Below are 24,222 nucleotides of genomic sequence, written 5' to 3'. Positions count from 1 at the left end.
ACAGCATTACATGACGGGAATACAGTACAAATAAATGCAAGAATATTACATTTCGACATTTTAACAACAGAATAACAACGAATAACTAAAATTAATTTAGGATAAATTCACGTTGCGTCTTAAATCTAAACATCAAATAATATAATTTCCTATATATACTTCAAGACAGACACATTTTCATTAGTAATAACAAAATTTTATTTATCTCACGTGAGATAAATTGAAAATATAATAACAAATATTGTTTATTTCTTTAAAAAATGTTATTTTCATTGTATGGTGGACAACTTATAATTATAACAAGTTGTTTTTCGTCAACCAAATTAGGGATACATTTCGTACAACGCCTCTGATATCTTACCAGGTATACATTTTTTATATAAACTATTCATAGATACCAGGATTGAAATTTGTAATTGCGGCAGGTGCGCGTTTCGTCTACAAAAGACTCATCAGTGACGGTCGAATAAAGAGAAAAATAAAAAGGCCTAAAAGTTTTGCCAAATACAGCTAAGCTATCTCTTTCTGGGGCAGAAAAGCGTTATTATTTTAAATATCTAAGTTTTGTAAACAGTTAATTTGAAATTGTGACCATATCAATGATAATGCATATCGGGGTCTTTCTATTTTGATATCATGGTAACTGTATCTGATTTAACACATTGCTCTCCTCATATAAGCAAATGTTTAAAGATTGATCAATTTCTTTACAAAAACATTTGTCGTTTGAAATAAGTACCTACTTTACTACTTTTTGTATCTGTTCTGATTGTGTTTCAAATATTTTAAAATCTATAACTTAGTTTGATAATATTTATAGAATAACTAATCGAAGAATTCAAATAGAGAAAATTATTCAACGAGTGACCGAACAACACATTAATTCACGAATGCGCGTAGCGCATGAGCTAATTATCAGTGTTGTTCGGTCACGAGTTGAATATTTTTCGATATTTGAATTCTTTGATTAGTTATTCTTTTTATTACATTGGCAAATGGCTTTTTTTAATGAAATTAATGTAGAAAATGTAAGGAACTATATCTTTTTTCTACGCATTCACAATTTGTTTTGATCCGACGTTATCGACGTCTTGACAACGCCTATTGTTGTATGACGTCAGAGAGTGAGATAACCACGTTTATTTCACATGTGAAATTACCGTTTTTTATTTGACTGAGAAACCAATGTAATTCAATGCTACCAATGTAATAATATACTATATTCATATGGATAACAAGCTATAAAACGGCAAGTTTTTTTTAAAAAAGCTATTACTTGTATTCTATTACAATTAGTACTGCTGTGTATACACAAGATACATAACACATGTTTAGAAACGATTAATTCAGTTCTTTAGTTTTAATAGTATACCATCAAATAGTCTGTTGTAAATTATTATTGCGTGGCCTATTTACATACATACATCAATGTGTGTATTAAAAGGAGATTCACTGTTACTCAAATTATTTGGTAGTGCAGATAAACTAATTTTAAGAATGTAAAACTATGTACAGAGAACAGCAGAAGTGTGTGTTTACGGGAAAATATCCTGATACGTGTAATTGAAGCTGTAGATTCACATGAACACGAAACACTTTCTACAATAAGTGTTTCTGGTTAAACTTGGATATTTTGGATTAACTTTAATAAGTGATATTAATCATATTATTGAGACATTACCATGTATACACTTGTCACCTGTCTGCTGACGAAAACAATAGGTTAAATAGGTAGGTGAAATTATTTGTTTTTATATTTTATTTTCCATATATTACATGTATTTTAGTATAAATTTGACCAACTTAAATTAAAAGCTATCGGCAGCTAGTTTGGACGGTAAAATTACTTTTATTCGAAATATTGCCATTGTTCAGTCTTTTTGATGACGAAGCTAATTCTAAGAGGATAAACATATATGTTTTACATTATTCTGTAGAAATGTAATAAAAAGATCGTGTGAATAATTAAAAAAGCCTCATACTAAAGAAATGCCTTCCTGTATAAAAGTTTAGATACATATTTACACCTCATGATACAATAATTATCATCAAACATGCGACTTTTTAGTGAAAATAAACCATACACAAAGAAATAAGTAAAATATTAGGGTCTGGATCGAGGGTCGTTCAATTATGTATACTTTTATTTCAAAATGAATAGGACATTTTTCTCTATTCTTTATATTCAAGCAACCAATTATTCTCCGTTTTTTTTTTTACTATATATGTTTCTCTATTCTTATTTTTTTTGACAATTTGTCTTTTGCAGTATTGGCCTATAATTCTCTATTCTGTAAACCCCATCCAGACCCTCAGATATGAGTATTGCAGTACTAACATGACTAAGTGTTTAGTGTAATGTAGTCAGTATACAAACATAGATATGAAATATATGAAAAGGAAATAGTAAAGCAAGACAAATGGTTTCATATTTTGTAGTAATTCTCCTCATGACCACTGCACATCAGTAAGGAACTTAAATCATCATGATGCAGAAGTAATCAAGCGGTGGTCATTTAGAACCAGCTCCTAATATTAAAAAAAGCTTAACTCCAATCCTTGTTTTCCTCCTGATTAATACACAACTGCAAGGGTTGATCAATGCTAAATGTACTGTTCAAGAATGCCAACTCACGGCGCTTTATAACTCACAAATGGAAAATTCTAAAATTCAAGTGATAAAAATCAGGTAGACCATTTTATATTATCTGAGATATAGTAACTAAACAAAGAGGGAAGATCTAGATTAATGTGTTTATGTCAATCCCATCAAAACTTTCATATATTTCAATGAATATGCACAACTCTGATTATAACGTCTTATCGGCATTTGTGGTATAACATAACCATAACAGTTGGTTGGTGGAGTCTTGATTTATGATATTCTCGCAGCAATTATTTATATTTCTTATATCTTTTCTTTGGTCATGTTGGTCATGTTGGTCAATATGGCTATCACAGTTAAAAAACAACCTGTGTCATCTTCAACCTCATTACTACAACATCTTTTGCATACTCTAGTGTACCAAGGCGTATAAATATATGAACTTTCATCTATAAGTACATGGTGGAAGATATACAAAATCCCTTTAGTCTCTGTATCTCTTCAAATATCTTAGTAATATCAAGATATTTGATTAAAAAGTAACATAATATACATATCTTCCTTTCAAAAGGGTTATTAAGATTTTTTCCCCAATCGTCTGTAAATATGACCATATCAATCTTAGTTCGTGTAAACACAAAAGGGCTGACTCCTAGGCTAAAACTATTGTACCTTTATTCTGTCTCATAGGTCGATACAAGTTAATTCGTTTTTAAGATAAATTACAATGCAGGTTCATTTGTACATGTGAACAGTTTCTTGGTATTCTTGTGTTACTCACCGCGTGATTAATATGATTTCTTCTATAACTGATATAACTGTTGAAAAAGATTTAATATTTACGCTAAATATAATTCATTTCTTCCAACGAATTAATTGTTCCAAGTATTTTGTTGAAGTTTTGATAGAAGACATTTCTTCCAACGAACTAATTGTTCAGATATTTCATTTTCAGTTTAGAAATGAAATTTCTTCCAATGAAAGGCTCAACATCTTTCATCTTAGGTTTGAAACAAAACAAAACAAAACAAAACAAGTGAACTAACCGCTCCAAAGACTGTGTTTAATTTCTAATGGGAGAAAGTTCTTTAAATAAATTATCTGCCTCGTGTGTTTCATTTTAGGTGCATGTATGCTAGAAAAACGTAACAAACTTACTGCACCAAAAATATATTTTTAAGTAGAATAAAAAAAATAATTTGAAACAAACAGACTGCCACAAGTATCATTTCAGGTTTAAAATTGAATATCTTTCTTTGAACTAACTGCTTCAAGTATTTCAAATCAGGTTGATGGGAGAAATCTCTTCAAATGAACTTATTTTTTGTTTTCGTTTTGTATTCGTTTTGTTTTCGTTTTTCACATTTTTTTCAGATAGAGAACATATCTTCCGTCAATCTTATTTCTCTATACACTTCATTCTAGATCTGATAGAAGAAATATCGGCTGTGAAACAATTTCATTTTTTCACGCAAGTTTCTCTTTTTGGTGTAACTATTGACCAAACAAATATGTTTCCAAAAACAAGCTTTATATAGAAAACATTTATCGTGTTTTACCCTACGTTTATATACACTCGTTAATTTGTCATATTTCATTTTAGCTCACCTGGCCAAGAGGGCCAACCGAGTTTTCCACATCACTTGGCGTCCTTCGTCCGTCATCGTTCTTTGTGGTCTTTAACTGCTCCTCTGAAACTACAGGACCAAATTAAACCAAACTTAGCCTGAATCATCCTTAGGGTATCCGATGACCCCCAACCTCGGTCATCAACAAAGGTGGCCGTCATGGTTCAAAATGAAAATTGGTGTAAAATGCAGTTTTTTGGCTTATATCTCTGCAACTAAAACATGAAGAAAAAAACTCGTATCAAGTCAAGATCTATGTGCCCTGAAATCTTGAGATTCATCAGACAACTCGTTGTTGGGTTGCTGTCCTTGTATAGGTATTTTTAAGGAAATTTTAAAGTTTTTGGTCATTATCTAGAATATTATAAAAGATAGAGATAAACTGTTATCAGCACAATTATTTAGCAAAGTACGATCTACAAGGAATATCAATTATATGGTCATTTTTATAAATTTCCTGTTGACAAAACTTTGAATTTTTTGAAAAACTAAGGATTTTCTTATCCCAGGAATAGATTACCTTAGCCGTATTGGCACAACTTTTTGGAATTTTTGGTCCTCAATGCTCCTCAACTTTGTACTTGTTTGGCTTCATAACTATTTTGATCTGAGCGTCACTGATGAGTCTTATGTAGACGAAAACGCGCGTCCGGCGTATTAAATTATAATCCTGGTCTTTTGATAACTATTTACACCACTGGGTCGACGCCACTGCTGTGGACGTTTCGTCCCCGAGGCTATCACCAGCCCAGTAGTCAGCACTTCGGTGTTGACATGAATATCAATTATATGGTCATTTTTATAAATTTCCTGTTGACAAACCTTTGAATTTTTCGAAAAACTAAGGATTTTCTTATCCCAGGAATAGATTACCTTAGCCGTTTTTGGCACAACGTTTTGGAATTTTGAGTCCTCAATGCTTCTCAACTTTGTACTTGTTTGGCTTCATAACTAGTTTGATCTGAGCGTCACTGATGAGTCTTATGTAGACGAAACGCGGGTATGGCGTATTAAATTATAATCGTGGACTAAAGATTGTTAATTGACCCCATAATGAGATATTGTCCTTTATAGTCTATGTTTCTCAATTTTTGTAATCTTTTTCAAAATCTTCTCTTCTGAAACTACTGAGCCAAACAAACTTAGCCTAAACCATCATTAGGTATTAAGTTCGAAAATTGTTTCCGATGACCCCGCCCATCAACCGAGATTGCCGCCATGGCTAAACATAGAACATGGGGGTAAAATGCAGTTTTGTTTTTATCTTTGAAACTAAAGCATATAGAGCAAATCTGACATGTGTAAAAATGTTGATCAGGTCAATATCTATCTGCCCTAAAATTTTAAGCAAAACAGACGACCCTTTAATTTGTTAGGTTGTTGCTCCTTAATTGGTCATTTTAAGAAAAGTTTACATTTTTTTGTTGTTATTTAGAATATTATAATAGATAGAGATAAACTGTAAACATCAAAAATGTATTTGCATGTTTGTATTGAGTTTCTATGACTTTTCGAGTAGGCTACCATCTGTTCGGAGTAAGATGTAAATACGTGATTTAAATTTTCTAGAGTTTCTTTTAATTTTTAAGCAAACATGTATTTTTGAACCCTATGGGAAATGATTGCCATTGAGACGACTTTCCACAGGAGACTAAATGACACAGAAATTAACAACTACAGGTCAACTTATGGCCTTAAACAATGAGCAAAACCCATACCGCATAGTCAGCTATAAAATGTCCATACAAACGACAACCACAGAATTACAGGGACAGACACATAAAAACAGAATGTGGCGGGGTTAAATATGTTAGAGGGATCCCAACCCTCTCCTAACCTGGGACATTGGTGAAACAGTACAACTAAAGAACGAACTATACAAATACAGTTGAAAAAGGCAAAACTCGTCAGATAGATACAAATAGAAATACATCTAACAAAAACCCAGAGTGGACGTGGTCAGTTTATTTTCGACTTTTGAGCTCTCTTTTATGAACAGATCACCAATGATTTTCTTTTTAAATTAGATAAACATGATAAATATTCATAGCATATCAAAATGCAGGAATTTAACTTAAATGAATGTATTCCAAAGAACTATTAAACGAAATGAGTAAAAAAAAAAGAAACTAATAACTGGATTTTTAAACTGGAGAGGAAATAATTGTTAATTTATTTTTTCCCATGTAATGTAGTTTCATAACAGGAAAAACTTAACCTTTGACACTTGTTTGATTAAGATTAGAAAGAAAACCACTTAAAACAAACCTATTTGAAATCACGAGTCAGTACCCATAGACGGAAATGTTATATTTCGAAATATATAAGTTTATCTCGAAATGAATGACAAAAATAGAATTCAATAATCATACCATAAAAGTCAGGAATTTATAAGGACATATGTTTTAACTTACATTTTTAACAAAGCAGAAACGATAAATATATATTTGTTCCCTGAAATAATGAAGAACTATTTTTACGGTTGTAAAAGTAATACACCCGTCCATGATAGAAAAGAGTGGGGCATTATGTATTCTATTCTATGCGTCCGTCCGTAAGTCCTCCCATAATTAGATTAAGTTTTTGTTTAAGTTAGGTTATCATGAAAATATACCATTTATGACAACTTGAACTGTTTATATTATATCGCAGTATACGGTTCTATATCCTGATTACACGGTTAACTGAACATACAAATGTGATAAATACATTCTAACAATTCTATATTCTCAGATTAAAATATTTTGGTTTATACAAAATAATAAGATGTGGTTTGATTGCCAATGAGACAACTCTCCAGTAGAGAATATCTGGCATATAAGTTAACAATTACATGTTGCATAATATGTTTCCAATGAGCAAAACCCATATCGCAGAGTTAGCTATAAGTCCAAGAAATGAAGATTAGGTCACAACAACCTGAAACGTAGTCAGTGTGACGTTACCTTTTAGCTTACAAAAAAGTTTAACCATTGGATCAATGAATTTTACTACACATTACAAGTATTATTGGTAATAGTGAAAGCTCAATGATAAGTTAATATTGATATTAAAAGACCTCCGAACAAAAAAGGGATGTTCAGATTCGCGAGCCCGAAGGGCGAGGGTATTTGAACAGCCCTTTTTTGTGAGGATGTCTTTTAATGTCAATATTAACTTAATCATTGATCTTTTACTGACTTACAAACCGTCAAAAAACATAAGAAAAGTACGCAATAAAACACTTGCAGAAGCCTTAATCCCCTGAATTGGACCAGTCTAAATATATCAAACTTAAATAGTACTCACACTGGTATATACAAATAACCGTTACCGAATTGCATTTGAAACGGACCGATTAAATGGCAGCACATCATTTTATTGTCTATTTATTATCATATTATAGCATTTAAATAACACCATAGGATAGTTTTATAAAAGATTAAGGGGTAAATTTATATTTTTGAATTCCAACTTTTCTAAATAACTATTTTTCATTTTATAAATGAACAAATCAAAACCCTATACAGACCTCATTTACAACTGACCAATGAATGTTCTGTACAAAAATGTCTTGTTATATATATTTGATGTTTTTAATTTGTCAGTAATCATGAAACAGATTCGATATGACCAGACCAACTGAAAACAGTAAGTAAACTCTTCCAACAATAAGTTATTAAACAGCTAGTTTCTCAACTTCTAATCGAACAGACCTATATGCATAAGTTCCTGCACAATATTCAGGTATTTTGATTCTGTACTTTTCCTACACTAAGCTACATGCAAATGCGAAATAAGTAATTGTCTGTTCAGTCCAATTAATTTATAAATATATTATTAGCTCACCTGGCCCAAAGGGCCAAGTGAGCTTTTCTCATCACTTGGCGTCCGTCGTCCGTCGTCGTTAACTTTTACAAAAATCTTCTCCTCTGAAACTACTTGGCCAAATTAAACCAAACTTGGCCACAATCATCATTGGGGTATCTAGTTTAAAAAATATGACCCGGCCAACCAACCAAGATGGCCGCCATGGCTAAAATTAGAACATAGGGGTAAAATGTAGATTTTGGCTTATATCTCTGAAACCAAAGCATTTAGAGCAAATCTGACATGGAATAAAATTGTTTATCAGGTCAATTTCTATCCATTTTTCGTAAATTTTTGTAATCTTTTACAAAAATCTTCTCCTCTGAAACTACTAAGACAAATTTAACCAAATTTGTCCACAATCATCATTAGGGTATCTAGTTTAAAAAATGTGTCCGATGACCCCGTCCGCGATCCAAGATGGCCGACATGGCTAAAAAATAGTACACAGGGTAAAATGTAGTTTTTGGCTCATACCTCTGAAACCAAAGCATTTAGAGCAAATCTGACGAGGATAAAATTGTTCATTAGGTCAAGATCTATCTGCCCTGAAATTTTCAGACCAATCAGGCAACACGTTGTTGGGTTGCTGCCCCTGAATTGGCAATTTTAAGAAAATTTTGCAGCTTTTGGTTATTATCTTGAATATTATTATAGATAGAGATAAACTGTAAACAGCAATAGTATACAGCAAAGTAGGATCTACAAATAAGTCAACATGACCAAAATTGTCAATTGACCCCTTAAGGAGTTATTGCCCTTTATAGTCAATTTTTTACAATTTTCATAAATTTTGTAAATTTTTGTAAATTTTTACAAAATATTTTCCACTGTAACTACTGGGCCAAGTTCATTATAGATAAAGATAATTGTAAGCAGCAAGAATGTTCAGTAAAGTAAGATCTACAAACACATCACCATCACCAAAACACAATTTTGTCATGAATCCATCTGTGTCCTTTGTTTATTATGCACATAAACCAAGGTGAGCGACACAGGCTCTTTAGAGCCTCTAGTTTTAATATTTTAAAATAAAAAAACTACGCATGTAAACTTCAATGCATACAATTGTATTGAATACCCTAAATGTAACAACTTTAGCAGCAAGATGTGTAGGTTTGAGTGGCTCGATCAAAACGTGTATAGATGAGAAACTTTCATAATTCTTCAATTGATTATATGAGATCAAACACTTTTATTTTAGTCGTCCGTCATTCCCTTCTCAAGGCTATAGATGAAGTATAAACACGTTGAAAAAAACTTTAATCTTTCTTAGTTTTATAATCGCCTGACATAATCTTATATTATAAATAATAACGAAACGGTAGATATTAAATAACCATAGTAAAGAAGTATTTAAAAGAAATATAATTGTTCAGTTTTGTGGTAAATTGCCCAAAATAATATAAAAATGTTTGAACTACTATTCAGTGATTTAAATGGATATTACAACATTTAAGAAGATCGTGTCTTCGTGTACTATTCACATGGAATCATTTTTGTTGTTTGCATCACGTCCAGTGTTCATGACGAGAACACATTAATTTTAAATACAATAGGTAGGACTTGCAATAGTCGGTCGACAGTTAGGTTGGACGTAAACTTGTAATACCACTGGAAAATGAGGGTAGATTTAAAAAGGATAGAAATTTAGCCTTGCAACAGCTCGCCACAGTGGGACCCCTAAAAAAAATAAAGCAAGAGTTTTTAACTTGCAGAGAGCGATGATCCTCTAAATCTACTCTGATGTGGGCCATCGTTATTTACGTGTAGTTTCCAATATCATTTAACGCATCTAATTTAAGCTAAATACTTTTAGCTTGCATTAGTAACCATGAGAATTCTGTGAAACTGTATTGTTTATTATGCTAGAGTTTTTGGTTAGATATTCCTTGCGACTGCTCTCATGGTTGGTCTCGTGAGAGTATGTTCGCCTCGAGAGCGGGAGGACTTTGGTCCGAATCCTAACCGGGTCAAACGAAGGGTGACTTTTTTCCCTCCGAACTAATAGCTTGTGAACTTACACGTTAAAAAGCCGTCTCAGTTTGTCGGTCTAGTACAAAGCAGGGTTAATTTTCATATTATATTTTCATTCCATTTTGTCCTGAATATTCATTTAATTTGCCACTGAACGTCATCCATAATTATATATATATATAATCATTATTTATTTTATCATTACTATACAGTGAAGTGTTTTTCTTCTACTGATTTATATTACACCTTCTATAATTTCCAACAATCGAAAAAATAAAAAAGGGCATGTGAAACTTTTCAACCTAACACTTGTCTAAAATTCAACTCCGTATTATTAAGTCATGTTGCGGTTTTGGGCTTTTTTATTCTGTATAGCATGTGTATGCTTCTTGCTATTACAAACGTCTGTTTGTTGACTCTTAATGTTTTGATTTACGCGTGTCGTTGGGTTGCTGTCGTATTGATGTATACCTTTATATTCGTTTTCAAAACCAAAGGATTGATTGGGTATAGAAATATTGACATCTCTGGACTTCTCCCTTCCGACAGTATATCTTTGCTAAAATTGTTCGCGGCCGTTTAGCTGTTTGGATGTATAAAATATGCAACCTCGTTTGGTCGAAATAAAAATGTCGTATATTCGATGCCTGGTGTAGTGAGAGTTTCACGTTAAAGAACCATTTGAATAAATCGTTGAGGGGTAAATACGATCTACGATTGAAATTTCTATAAACAACAACAAAGGTCACCTGGATCTTCAAAAAAAAAGTCGCACGGCTGATGTTAAAACATCTTTTGCGCCTTTTGCAATGACAATTGTAGATGAAAAAAAATTAAACAACTTTAAATAACAAAACCGATCAATAAGACAGTAACTATAGAATAAACGAAACGGCCAAAATAAGTTGAATCTTGATAAATCTTATAAATTGTTGCCAACCTTTTTTCATCCGATTTTGCTTTTATGACAACTATACCAGATATATATATATATATAAATTGACACAGCAAATTTTGCCACCTATACGAGACTGCTGTTGTTTTACGTTTCAATATATGAGTTATTGTATGTACTTAAAGATTTTTTTGTTCTACTCCCCTCCTCCTAGTTTGGCTGGATACTACGCCGTTTACTAAATGTTAACAACAAAATAAATTCAAAGAGAAAAATGCGGAAAGAAATTCTAAAAATTTACGCTTAAAAAATCAAATATAAATAAAAATTAAATACACAAAAAATGGAAAACTGTTTTAGACAATTATCAACTGAGAACTAATGATTAATCATCACTAAATGAAGCTGGTATATTGATTGCTCCCGTTATGTCCAATGGCAAATATATCACGCATATTCACGACGAGGTGCAAAGTGGATCGACCTGAAGCAAATGATTGACACATTAATAATATATAGAGTTTGCTAGAGGTAAAACGTATGCTGTACTAGAATAAAGTTGAATCATGATCAAGATCGTAAGTTAAGCTATTTGCCCCCCTCCCTCCCCCCCCTTTTTTCTCTACGGAAGACGCACGCCAAAAACAAAATGAATTTACGATCAATAAAGCCCACTAAAATTTAAGAGATATGGACAAATTTTGTAAATAAATTCCTATTGCAGCCAGCATTTCCCTGTCTCGGAAAGGTTTGTGTTTCCACTCAAATACCGTCTGATTATTGATCGAAGATATTTTAAAATCAACCAAAAGCACTTTGATGGTATTTTTTTCCTATCCTATTATAAACCCCTTGATGTTAAGAGGGCGTGTCTAATTAGTCAAAAACGATTAACTTTTAGTAAATTGAACCTGCAACGTAAAGACCTACACCAGGTTAATAAGTTCAAGGTACAATAAGTAAACAAAAGAAATCCTATTTGAAATGGGATCGTCCCAGGTATCTTAAATAATTATTTTGCGTTGAATAACAATGAAAAATGCACGATCAGGTTTAATTTGTAAGTTCATGAAATAGTCAAACCTTGGTTGATGGCAGGCACCCTGTGATATTCATGTCATATAGATATTGGAACGCACATGAAAAGAGGAAAATTTATAAATAGAGAAAATCTAACAGAGGCAAACATTTCATAATGTTGATCGCTATACCTATTATTCGTTTACATGTACGTCAAAACTGTCTGTCAACTTCTTGTGGGAGTTATTGACCTTACATGATGAACTCTGCTATTTTTTTTCCTTTTATTTCGAAAAGTTTAATAGATAGACAGAAAACTTTGAAATAAAAAACGATCAATTAGACCAGATCTTAATATAAGTCAACATGGCTGAAATCTTTAGTCAACTCCTTATAAGACTGATTTCCGATAATGATCATTTATACAAGTTTTTTTAGCGATTTTGTCTATTATCTTACCTATATTAGATATATAGAAACTTTAAGTAGCGCAAACTATCAGCAAGACAAGATCTATAATTAAGTCAAATGACCAAATCGTTACTCGACTACATTTTGAAGTTGGTTCCCTTTTGTGGCGATTTTCCCCGTTTTTGCCTTTTATCTTGAAAACTATAATACTAGAAGATAGATAGAAACTTTAATCAATAATAATAAGCCAAATGGCCGAAATTTTCAGTCGACTCAATTTTGGAGGTATTGCTCTTTAATGAAAAATTTTAACATATTTTTGCATTTTTTGCCTATTATCTTGAAAACTATAATATTATAATTATAGATAAATAGAAACTTTAAAAGGGATGATTATCAGTAAGATAAGATCTGCAAATATGCAACATGACTGAATTTGGCAGTTAACTCTAAATAGAGTTATTCCCCTTTAATGATGATTTTTACTAAACAGTGGCCATTGTGGAAGATGCAGGTGAGCGACAGTGGCTCTTATGAACCTCTAGTTTTAGTGCATCTGGTAAAATTTAAAAGATAAATTTTAGAGACAAAGCTTTGCTCATTGATGTTTCATTTTTATATAAAAAAAATCCTTGTTACAACTGTTTGTCATTACTAAAAGATGTTGCTGACACAAACAGTGCTGAAAAAGCATGAAAATGCGGAATTTGACCTTCAATGATATCAAATATATTTGAAATATAATAAGCCCTCTTTTGCCGACAATAGATAACTATGAAAGCTAGATTTAGCACGAGTGTTAGCGCTTACTAAACATGACGAAAGGAATTATCATTGCTTATACAAACTTAGGATATTGTAAAGTGCTCAAGGCATAAATGATCTTGATTAGTTCTTTTGCATTTTGTTGCTGGATATCATTATTGTTTGTCTTTCATTGTTTCTTTTACATATTTCAGTCTGTTATTATTCTCGTTTGAGTTGTTTTACATTTGTATTTGCGGAGCCTTTTAAAGATGAATATTCGGAATGGATTTTGCTCATTGGTGAAGATCGTACGGTGAATTATAGTCGAAAACTCTATGCCATTTGATCTCTTGTGGAGAGTTGTCTAATTGACTATCATACCACATCTTATTCATACAATTAAGAAATTCTTTGCTATAATAAAATGCATGCACGTACTTTTGTAAAATTCTTATCTGTCATCTCAGCTTAAAAGTAAACTGAAATAAGACTACAAAACGACTCCGGTGTGTGTTTTCGGTTCATTTAGCTACAAATCGTAGATTTGAGTTAATTGACACCTTATTGATAGAATTACCACAGAAATGGAGATTCTTTTTTTTCTTTCTTGGTTTGCAAACATTCAGTGGAAAACTAGTGGGTATAATTAACCACTTCTATCCAAGCCTAAAAAGCTCAAGCACGTGTTTAAAAAAAACTCCCGATCGCTCTTGTGTATTCAATTATACATTTTTGATGCGCTTTCAAATTAAAGCAATCTCTTATATTGCATTATTCAAAAAGGAAAATAGTTTTCTTTTTGGTAAGGTAAAGTGCCCAGTTACTTATTATATGATCACTGTTCAAAATTGATCCTATTATCTTTATACTGTAGGATGCACAATATAGAGTTATTTCCCTTGATTTCTGAATTGTCCATAATCGTATTATAATGACATATTAATGTGCTCTGCTCTCTGTGTCATACACACATACAATTTAGCTTTCTCAAAAACTTACATGAGAAGTTTGGCTAATTCTAGCTGTATGTTAAAATGAAGTAATTATTTTTATACACGACAATGAAAGCCTTTTTGGGTTCTAAGTTTTCACTATAAGCATGATAAAAGATCCGTTGAAAAACTGTCATATTTTGAATTTCAACAACTTTGGGTGTAAATAAAACTGTGAAACACATATGGAGCCGCATTTTTTTTGATAGAAATGGCATATTTTTGTAAGGATACGCTATGTAATAGTAAAAATGAAGAACACATCTTGTTTAATTTTGCACAGAAAATATTGCTCATCAAAGAGAATTTCCTCAATATTTCTATCAAATTCTACACCAATAGCCAACACTCATTTTCCACTGTTTGCATTAATTTGGTTTTCTAATTAACACGGCAGCAGAAAATATATTTACTTTTAGTTTTTGGATGTCTAGCTTCTAGGTGGTGCCAGTCATTCTTTATTACTATCTGTTAACCTTAAAATGTTCAAAAAAGTGTGCTATTAAAAAAGAACCCATAAAAAGATATATTTTGAATCCGACAAAAACCCATACTTATAGTACCGTTCCAAAATGTATTTTCAAAGGATCTAACTGTGTCTAAAATTGATAAATGATCTTTTTAATAGACAATCAATGAAAACTGAGAAATTTGTCTATTAACATGTATGTCACAAAGAGAGCAACATCTTTAATAATGATGCAACTATATTTGGAACAAAACAAACGAGATTATATAAGGAAAAGAACAACTTTCATGACCAGAAAAATTTATTAAGAGGCAAATATTGAGCTATTTTTGTTATAGCTGTAGACATGTTGTCATGAATCATAAAATAAGATTCTATCATCAAAGGTTTTTAAATAAATCTTGATACTAAAACTCATAGTTTAAAGATCTAACAGTTAGCCGAAGACACTACACTTTTTCTAAAATCGCACAAACGAAATACGTGACACTCTTAATATCCCTGGAATCTTTGGAACACTATCGGGTTTAAAACTAAACAGATCAAAAACAAAGAGCATTTGGTTAGGAAATATAAAACATCGTAAAAATCAATTCGAAAATGTTGTATGGAATAATAGATCAACTAAAAATCTAGGACGTTAATTTGGAACTGAACACATTGGCGGATCCAGGACTTTGCAAAGAAGGCCCACTGACTGCCATAAAAGGGGGCCGCTACAGTCATGCTTCAGTGATTCCCTATATAATCAACAAATAATTTCCCACTAAAGGGGGGCTCGGGTCCCCATCCGCTAGATCCGCCTATGAATCAAGCTGAATGTAATAAGCTGAATACTGAAAATATAATACAAAATGGGAAAAATTAATACGTTACTGGAAAGGGAGAAATCTTACAATGATAGGTAAAATAACAATTGTAGAATATCTTATTATACCAAACCTTACAGATCTAGCTTCAGTTACAAAATTTCCACATGAATTTATTCAAGATTTTAATATATTTCAAAGTCGAAATTTAAAGCTATGAAATGTCATAATATCGACTTTGAAAAAATGCAAATTTCTTTTTACTATGTCCCTAATACGCTTCCGTATGAGAGCACGAACAAAAACCCCAAATTGAAACCGTTTGTCATATACATTTTTCTATATATAGCTGCTTTTTAAGTGGGAAGGTAGGCACCATTACACAATTTCAATTTTATTTTTGGCCTAGGCTTTCATTAAAACTTAAAGAATGTTTTAAAAATAAACAAATATTTTATACTTCAAACAGGTTGTTCATGATGGCATATATTACAAACGGAGTTCATGACTAAATACTGTGGATCATAATTGTTAAACAGAGGCTCCAAAGTGTAATCATGGCTTCGATTTCACAACTTACAGAAGAAGAGGGAAACTTCACCTGATTTTTCTTGCTCAACTTTAAAGTATCACCTGAGATTGCCAGGGGATACTATGACGGAGTATTTTCACCAACACACTTAGCTCACACAAACTATCAACAATACAATGCCGGTCATCATGAAGTTGCACAAATAAAAAAAAATTAATGCGGCCCAATTAGAAATACTAAGGAGTGTCCCTGGAACCATATGGCCGTCCAATCTTCCCCCGATGCCTGTAAGAACAAAAGTTAAATATTTATAATATAGCTAATAGTGCTCTAACGCATTCACAATCTATTTTCAAAATGAAAAAAAGGAAAATAACATTAACGTTACCAACCAACATGCACCGGATGTGCATTTCGACTGTAGATGTCACTTCAGTGATGTTTTGATAATCCAAAGCTTATTTAAAATATGAAGAGCTTTTCAACCACAAACGACAAAACATAGCCAAATTAGGGCAAGAAATCAGAGTATTGCATGAGGGAGATATGTTCCTTAATTTAAGATGATTTCCAAAATTTTGTAACTGCAAATTTAAATAGCACAATTATCGAAGTACTGGCTACATGAATGGTGATACCCTCTGGGACTAACTGTCCACGCGATATGAAACATTAATCAGCCAAAGATCAAATGAAAATGATATAAACACTTATAAGTCACCGTATAGCCTTTAACAATGAGCATAACCATATAATACAGTACGCTATAAATGGCCCCGAAACACTAGATTATGAAAAGTTGACTCTAAAAATATAATCAACTTCATAATGAGTGTGGATTGTTTATATTATTCAAATGCACGTAAGTATTGCCAATTCCACCTGAATTCGTTCTAGTCACGTGATCAAAATCCCACAATTAATGATATTCCAACAATATGTCATATATAAATAAAATTCTATATTTTATCATTGTTTAAATTGCAGTTAAAAATTCTGATAAATTAATTCACATTTTACATGTTTAGTAAAATTTTGTATCGGAAGACAACCGTAACCTAAATGAATTAATTTGTATCAGAGTGACAATTGTTATCTGATAGAATTGTTTTTCGTCTAAGAATACACATTTATTTTGTTGAATAAACACTCTAAATTTGTCTAGATCTTTTTTGATTGCAGTTTTAAGCTACTTACCATCAAAAGCCATGTTCGGAAATACACCATTATGTTGTTTCTACCTCAAAGTATACATTTAATGGACTATCAGTCCCGATGATATCCTCAGCTCAGTAGTAACAACTACGGTACGACATGATTTATAACAAACCTTATTAAAATTGTCCGTTTATGAATTTTTAAACTATAAAGAACTTAAGTTTAGCTCACCTGGGCCGTAGGGCCAGTGAGTTTTTCCCATCAGTCAGCGTCCGTCGTCTGTCGTCCTCGTCGTTGTCGTCCGTCGTCCGTTAAGTTTTACAAAATCATCTCCCTTGAAACTGCTGAGCTAAATTTAACCAAACTTGGCCACAATTATTATTGGAGTATCCAGTTTTAAAATATGTTTCCGATGACCCCGATTGTCAACCAAGATGGCCGACATGTCTAAAAATAGAACATGGGGTAAAATTTAAGTTTTGTCTATTATTTTGAAAACCGTTATAAATAGAAAAAAAAATCTGACAGGGGCTGTAATAGTCAGAATGATGAGCTTTACCAATTATCTATTAACGTCAAAACAGTCCGACACTTTCTTAGTGCAGTTATTGCTCTAAATAACGAATTTTAATACTGTTTTCCGTTTTGTCTATTATCTTGAAAACTATAATAGGTAGCTTAAGAGAGAAATTTTAAACAGCAAAACTGATCAGCCAGACAAGATCTTCAAATAAGTCAATATAGCGGAAATCCTCAATCGACTCCTTATTAGAGTTAATGCACTTTTGATGACAATTTTACTATTTGTTTTGCGTTTTTGCCTAAGATCTTAAAAACTACAATAGATAGATAGAAACGTTAAACAGCTAAGTGATCAGCAAGGCAAGATCTACAAATAAATCTAATAATTGATGTTTTCAGACGACTGTTTATTGAAATTATTACTCTTTAAAGACGATTTTTACCGATTACTGCATTTTTGTCTATTACCTTAAAAAATATTATATACAAGATAGATAGAAACTTTCAACATGATCAAAAAGACTAGACCTATAATCAGGTCAATTTCTGTCAAAACAATTAGTAGATAGGAGTGATTGCCCTTAAAAGAAGATTTTGTTTTACCCTTTTTTGTGTTTTGGGCAAAACTTAATAAGAAATGTCGCGGTTCTTGTACATCCTTGACTTTCATATATTCGGCTATGAGCGTTCCCGATGAAGGAAAATCCAGAACAGCGCTTCGTACGCACGAAATTAATACCGTGTTGTTTTCATTTTTTAATGTTGTGATGCTGTATTTTTTTTAAGAATGAAGAATTTTTTGAAAATGTCACTTGTGTGAAATACTTCAGCAGATATTGACCGTTCAACTTTTGTTTTTTTCTAGCTACCTCTTCTAAGGACTTTGATCTGACAATGATGATATTTCTGCTACGCAATCTAGGAGGTTTATCAAAACCCTCCAATGGATGGGATCAACTTCCGCAACCGAATGATACGTTGCCGGGAGCGCACTTTGCTAGACTGAAGTGGTACAGAAATCAGTTGGCCCTACAACAGTTTCCTCTATGGATAACAATGATTTCACACTCAAATGGACTCAGGTTGAAAATGTATGTTGTAACAAGTAAAGCACATTTATTTATTTTGTTTAGATATTCATAATTGTAATTAAGACATGAAATTAACCAAACCAAATTTTAGAATACATTGGTGGTATATACATTTTCAAATTATAAGGTAAGATATACGTAAAATGTTAATCGTAAACAAAAAATTATTCACTACATTGTTGATGGTGCCGAATGAGTATGTTCACATGTCAAATGATATACATGTATATATAACTTTTGCTTCCTTTCCATGTACAAGTAGTTCAAGATTAAGTAAGGTACTCAAAATATGAAAGACACACTATTCCTTTCGTATCTAATGCTTTTGACCATAGAAACACTGTATGATGTATCTGTAGGGGGATAGATTCTGTTATGTCCCATTTAGAGATAAGATTATCATCAATTACGTGTATACTTTTCTGATTTTAGGCACTGACATCTTTAAATATCGGTCAAAGACCACAAAAAGTCACTGAAATCTTGAATTACGATCTTGATGGAGAACAGGCAAAAACATTAGCGAAAGAAGAACTGAAGCAACTGACAAAAGTATTTCTGGATTGCGAAAAGGAAAAAGAACAGATAGAATGTGATATCACTTATTACAGGGAGGGAAATCTTCCAAAAAACATTGAAGGTTTGTTGTAATTTATCAATAGAAACCTGTTTGAAGCTTAAATTGACTAAACACTGGCGTATTACAGTTTGATACATTTTATGATTTTCTCATTTTACCTTTTTTTCTCGTAATAAAACAGAAGATAACGAAATGGTGTGTAATGTCAATTGGTCTTTCAATATCTGAAGTAGGTCTTGACAAAGTAATTTTTTATCTTGAAATTATATTTGTCTTTACCATTGTTTACAGAAGCAAATGCAGCTTTCGTTGAAACATGGATAAAAGATGACGAAAGTTTTTGTGAGACACTCGGAACAGAACTTGTTTATGGTAAAGTAAAGGATTGTAGCTGTATTGTGGTGACATCAAATTCAGGATTAGGAAAGACTGCCACCATCCGACATGTCGCATTAAAATTTAAACTAAAAGGATTTGAAATTGTCCCCGTAGAGTCCCCAGAGGATATAATCACTTACAAAACAAATAAAAAACAAATGTTTCTTATTGATGATGTCCTTGGTAAATACGATTTAAGTCCAACCCTGTTGAATGAATGGGAAAGAATAAACGAAAAGTTAATAAGCTGTTTCAACACAGGATTATGTTCAACAAAAATATTATGTACACTGAGATTACAAATAGCAATCCAAAATAGATTTAAAAATGCATCCACAATTTTAAAACAAAGTAGTCATAAATTTAGAGCACGAGTCTAATGCTCTTTCAATAGAGGAAAAGCAGAAAATATTAATGAAACATCTTAGGAGAAGTAATCTAGAAAACGAAATTGAAACAGAGGAGATTAAAATAATGTGCAAATAATCTAGAAAACGAAATGGAAACTGAGGAGATTGAAATAATGTGCAAATTAGTGTCAAATAATGAGGAAAGATTCAGAAAAAGAATCACATTTTTTAGGCAACCATTATCACTTTTAAAAGAAGAACTTGATAAAATGAGTAATGACAATAAAAAGTTATATTGCATTTTGATAGTATGTTTGTTGTTTGATGGTTCATTAAGTAGAAGTATGTTTGACATTGACTCAACTGAGTGTGACGAGAAAATATACAAAATAATGAAAACATGTGGAATGCAAAGAAACATATGAAAAAAAGCACTCGAGGAAAGCGCTCTTTCAGCTTTAGGATCTTATTTCACAAAGGACAGTTACAATTTCCGGTTTATTCACGATGCTCTTGAAGAGACTGTGGGTTGTCATTTCTGTACTTTGAATCCAAAAGAAATGTTTGCAGACTGTAATATCTTGTTTATTAGAGATCGAGTAAGAGTTCAGTTAAATACAAATGTTGATGAAAACATTGTGGTTTTACGGGAAGATGAACTAAATGAGGATCGTTTTAGACCGTTATATCATAGATTATTGACTGAATTAAAATCTGGAAGGTTTTCTAATTTGTTGATGAGTCACCTTTTGAAGAATATACACTTTGTCGATATATTTGGAACCCATTTTAAAACTAATCAGAGAAGTTTTGATGAACCTTTTTCGGAAGTTAGTTCCGAGTGGAAACGAAGCATCTTTCAGTCTATCTTTCAAAAACAATCGAATGATGAATTCAAAGATAACAAAGACGCCATTAGGCGAGTTATGGAGGCTAAAAGTAAAAGAAGTACAATTATGCACTGGATTGTGGCCTTCGGCTGTTATGAATTCTTTCGATATGCTTGGAGCGTGATGACACCTTCAAAGCATAAACAGATTCTGGATAGAGACTATAAATCCAAACCTTTATCAAAGTCCTTCTATCCTTTAGCTGTTCTTGGTGGTAGCTTAGATATTGTAGAAACATTTATTTCTGATGCAGCAGATGTTAACTGCTTTTCAGAATTTTTTGAAACTCCTTTATATATAGCAGTTAATTCAGGTCGCTGTGATATGGTACGCCTACTTTTACATATAAACTTACGATTATTGTTTGACATGAAGATCCTAATCTTAGTCATTTCAAACAATAACCAATTAACCAGTTTGATATATGAAAAATATGATTTAAACCAGACCAAACTTCATAAAGCTGTCCGAAATAACATTCTACAAATTTTAAGATCAAATATTTCATCCGAGATTATTGATTCTAAAACAAAGAGCGGGTGGACAGTCCTACATTACGCTATATTATCAAATAATATAAAAGCTGTGGAGATTTTATTCCATGACGATTTGTCCAAAAACGATGATTTTGTTTTGCGCAGAAAGTCGAAACCGAAAGTAAGCATAGCTGACAACAACGGGCTTACCGCTGTCCACCTAGCAGTTATAAACAATAATATCGAAACACTTTCAATTCTGCTTCGTTATAAAGCAGATGTTAATGTTCGTGATGATTTTGATAGAACCCCTTTACATTACACAACTAGTGAAAGTGCAACAAAATTATTGCTGTCTCATAGCTTTCAAAACCAGTGTTTTGCGACTAAGCTAAAAGCAAATGAATTGAGAGAGTATGAAATAGCACGTATATCAGTTTTCAAGACCACATGTTTAAATGTAATTCTACACACTGCTTTCAGAAATTTTTATCGTGACTGTGTTAATATGCTAGACAGTGAGGGTAATACACCCTTACATTCGGTTATAAACAGGTGCCTTTTAAAACAGGAAAGCAGTGATTGTATAGAAACATTATTAGAGAATGGGGCCAATCCTTGTTTATTTAATGATTTTGGCATTTCAGCATTAGAGCTAATTGGAAATTGCTGTGATACAGACGAATACATCAACAACAGTGCAAATATAGACAATTACTTAAGAAGACTCATATTGTATATGCTCTTTTATGTTCGTCCTTATTGCATCCGCTATTTGCCTACTAAAGAGTATTCCGTACATAATTGGTAAGGAAAGTCAAAATGCGTTTTATTGCAATGGACAAGTCACAGAATCAGATAATATTACATTGGTGCAGGTGACGAGAAGCATATACGGTTTATTACTGATGGTACCCTTTGTATTATGTTCATCGATAATGTATGATAATAGGTGTTCAGTTCACCTGCGATGGTTTTTACTTTTGTTATTAATAGGATGTGGTTCTTTCGTATTATTTGGTGCATATGTATACATTCAATTCGTATACAACATCATCTTTAAAATGACTGTATTTGTTATTTTGTATATGTTGTTTATAAAGATGATGGACGTTTTGACATACTTTTTATTCAAGATATGTAAGGATAAGAAAATACTTAATATAAAGTTCTCAATGTTGTACGAATGTTGTATGGTCTATATTTTAACATTATCTTTTTTTACAATTGTTCAAATTGTTTATATTGTGGATTCAGAACACAATTTTTATACAATGCCCGATATGAATACAATGCAACTATCAGCCTTAAATTGTACAGAGTTTAGTCCTAATAATATCTCATGTACAAATTCTGCCTATAATATTTCTTACACCATAGGTGTCGATTTTTCTGTACAGTGTCGTAATGACCTAAACATTACAAATTATAATGGTACACTTACAGTAGAATCAAATGTAACAAACTGGTCAGTAATGGTCTGCATAGATTTAATTTGGTTACATGTTATATGTATCTATTTTGTTTTCTACTGTTTATCAGTATTTGTTAGGAAGGCTATCTAAGTATTCTGGAAATACACCAAAAATACAGTTGTATCCTTACCCGGAAATATTTTTGTATTTCTATTTAACCATCCTTTCATCATCACACCAAATATAATCGAACAAAAATCCTTAATCAAAGTCTCATTCGTTTAAGATAAATTATAATGTTATAAATTTCATGCGTCCGACGAGCTTCTCTTGGTTTATCTTCACCAGGAACGATCAAAACTGAAAATTTGAAAGCAAAGGATGTATAAGAACGGAACAATTGAAGAGCTATATAACCAAAAACGGTTTCAAAAACAAATAGCTAATTCCATCTAAGGTTTACTTTACTCAGGTAATTGAAACCTCTATTTCAAAGTTGATAAAGGGGCAATTTTAAAAATATTTGTTACAAACCATGTGAATCTTTGCTCAACGACATGTGATTTGTTGTAAAACATTCTCAGAAATCTGCTGATTAAACTTCTCCGACTGGTATATATCTCTGACACTTTGTTGTCTAGCTTGCGCCGAAAGTAAAAGAATGCAAAGGGAGTACAATCCGGCGGCGACGGCGTAAATTACATGTATAAACCTTTATATTTCAGGAGGTAGATTATATGGATGCCAATATCATAAGGTTTCCGGCAATCATATGTCCATTGTCCATAAACACTTTTTCGTAGTTCATCGACTGGTTACTATGTTTTTTAATCATGTGAATTTCTTATTTATAATGAGTATAACTAGGATGAATATATATGGTATGTAAACAAACTTATCATAGATACAAGGTTTGAAATTTTGTACGCCTGACGCGTGTTTCATGTACAAGACTCATCATTGAAAAACAGAGGCGAGAGATAGCAAAGGGACATTCAAACTCATAAGTCGAAAATAAACTGCCAACGCCATGACGTGTGCGATCCTTGCAATATCCAAGGCCAGTTAGATACTATTAGCAATAGGTCCTCTTTATTTGTTGTATTGAATGATTTTAAGGAATATGTCTCTCTAGCAAGGTTCATCTGGCGTTGACCTTTTTTCATGCTTCATTGGTCAACGTTAAGTTTTTATCGTTATGTCTTTATTAGATAGACGAAATCAATAGATCAGCTGGGTTTGGTGTATGGAGTGATTCTTAGGTGTACATGGCAGTCGTGCATGATTATTCTGACTTTGATCTTATTTTCATGGTTTATTTGTCAATGTCAAGTTGTTGTGGTTTGGTCTGTTTCTCAGATATTATAAGAAATAGTTTAACTATTTGACGAAAGGGATACTTATAATATGTAAATGTCTGCTTGGCAT

General features: G+C 32.2%; 1 protein-coding gene across 1 annotated transcript in view; it reads left to right on the top strand.

The window, feature by feature from the left end:
• LOC127717490 (uncharacterized) overlaps window positions 1-23,581 on the top strand; it is a 51,539-nt gene extending 27,958 nt beyond the window's left edge. The window contains exon 6 of the transcript XR_007989204.1: window positions 23,552-23,581. The gene's annotated coding sequence lies outside the window, so the exon portion shown is untranslated. The remainder of the gene's footprint in view (window positions 1-23,551) is intronic.
• The last annotated feature ends 641 nt before the right edge of the window (window positions 23,582-24,222 follow it).

Source organism: Mytilus californianus, unplaced genomic scaffold, assembly GCF_021869535.1.
Source record: "Mytilus californianus isolate M0D057914Y unplaced genomic scaffold, xbMytCali1.0.p SCAF_10, whole genome shotgun sequence".
In the NCBI taxonomy this organism is placed as follows: Eukaryota; Metazoa; Mollusca; class Bivalvia; order Mytilida; family Mytilidae; genus Mytilus; species Mytilus californianus.
This window is presented reverse-complemented; position numbering and strand designations above follow the sequence as displayed.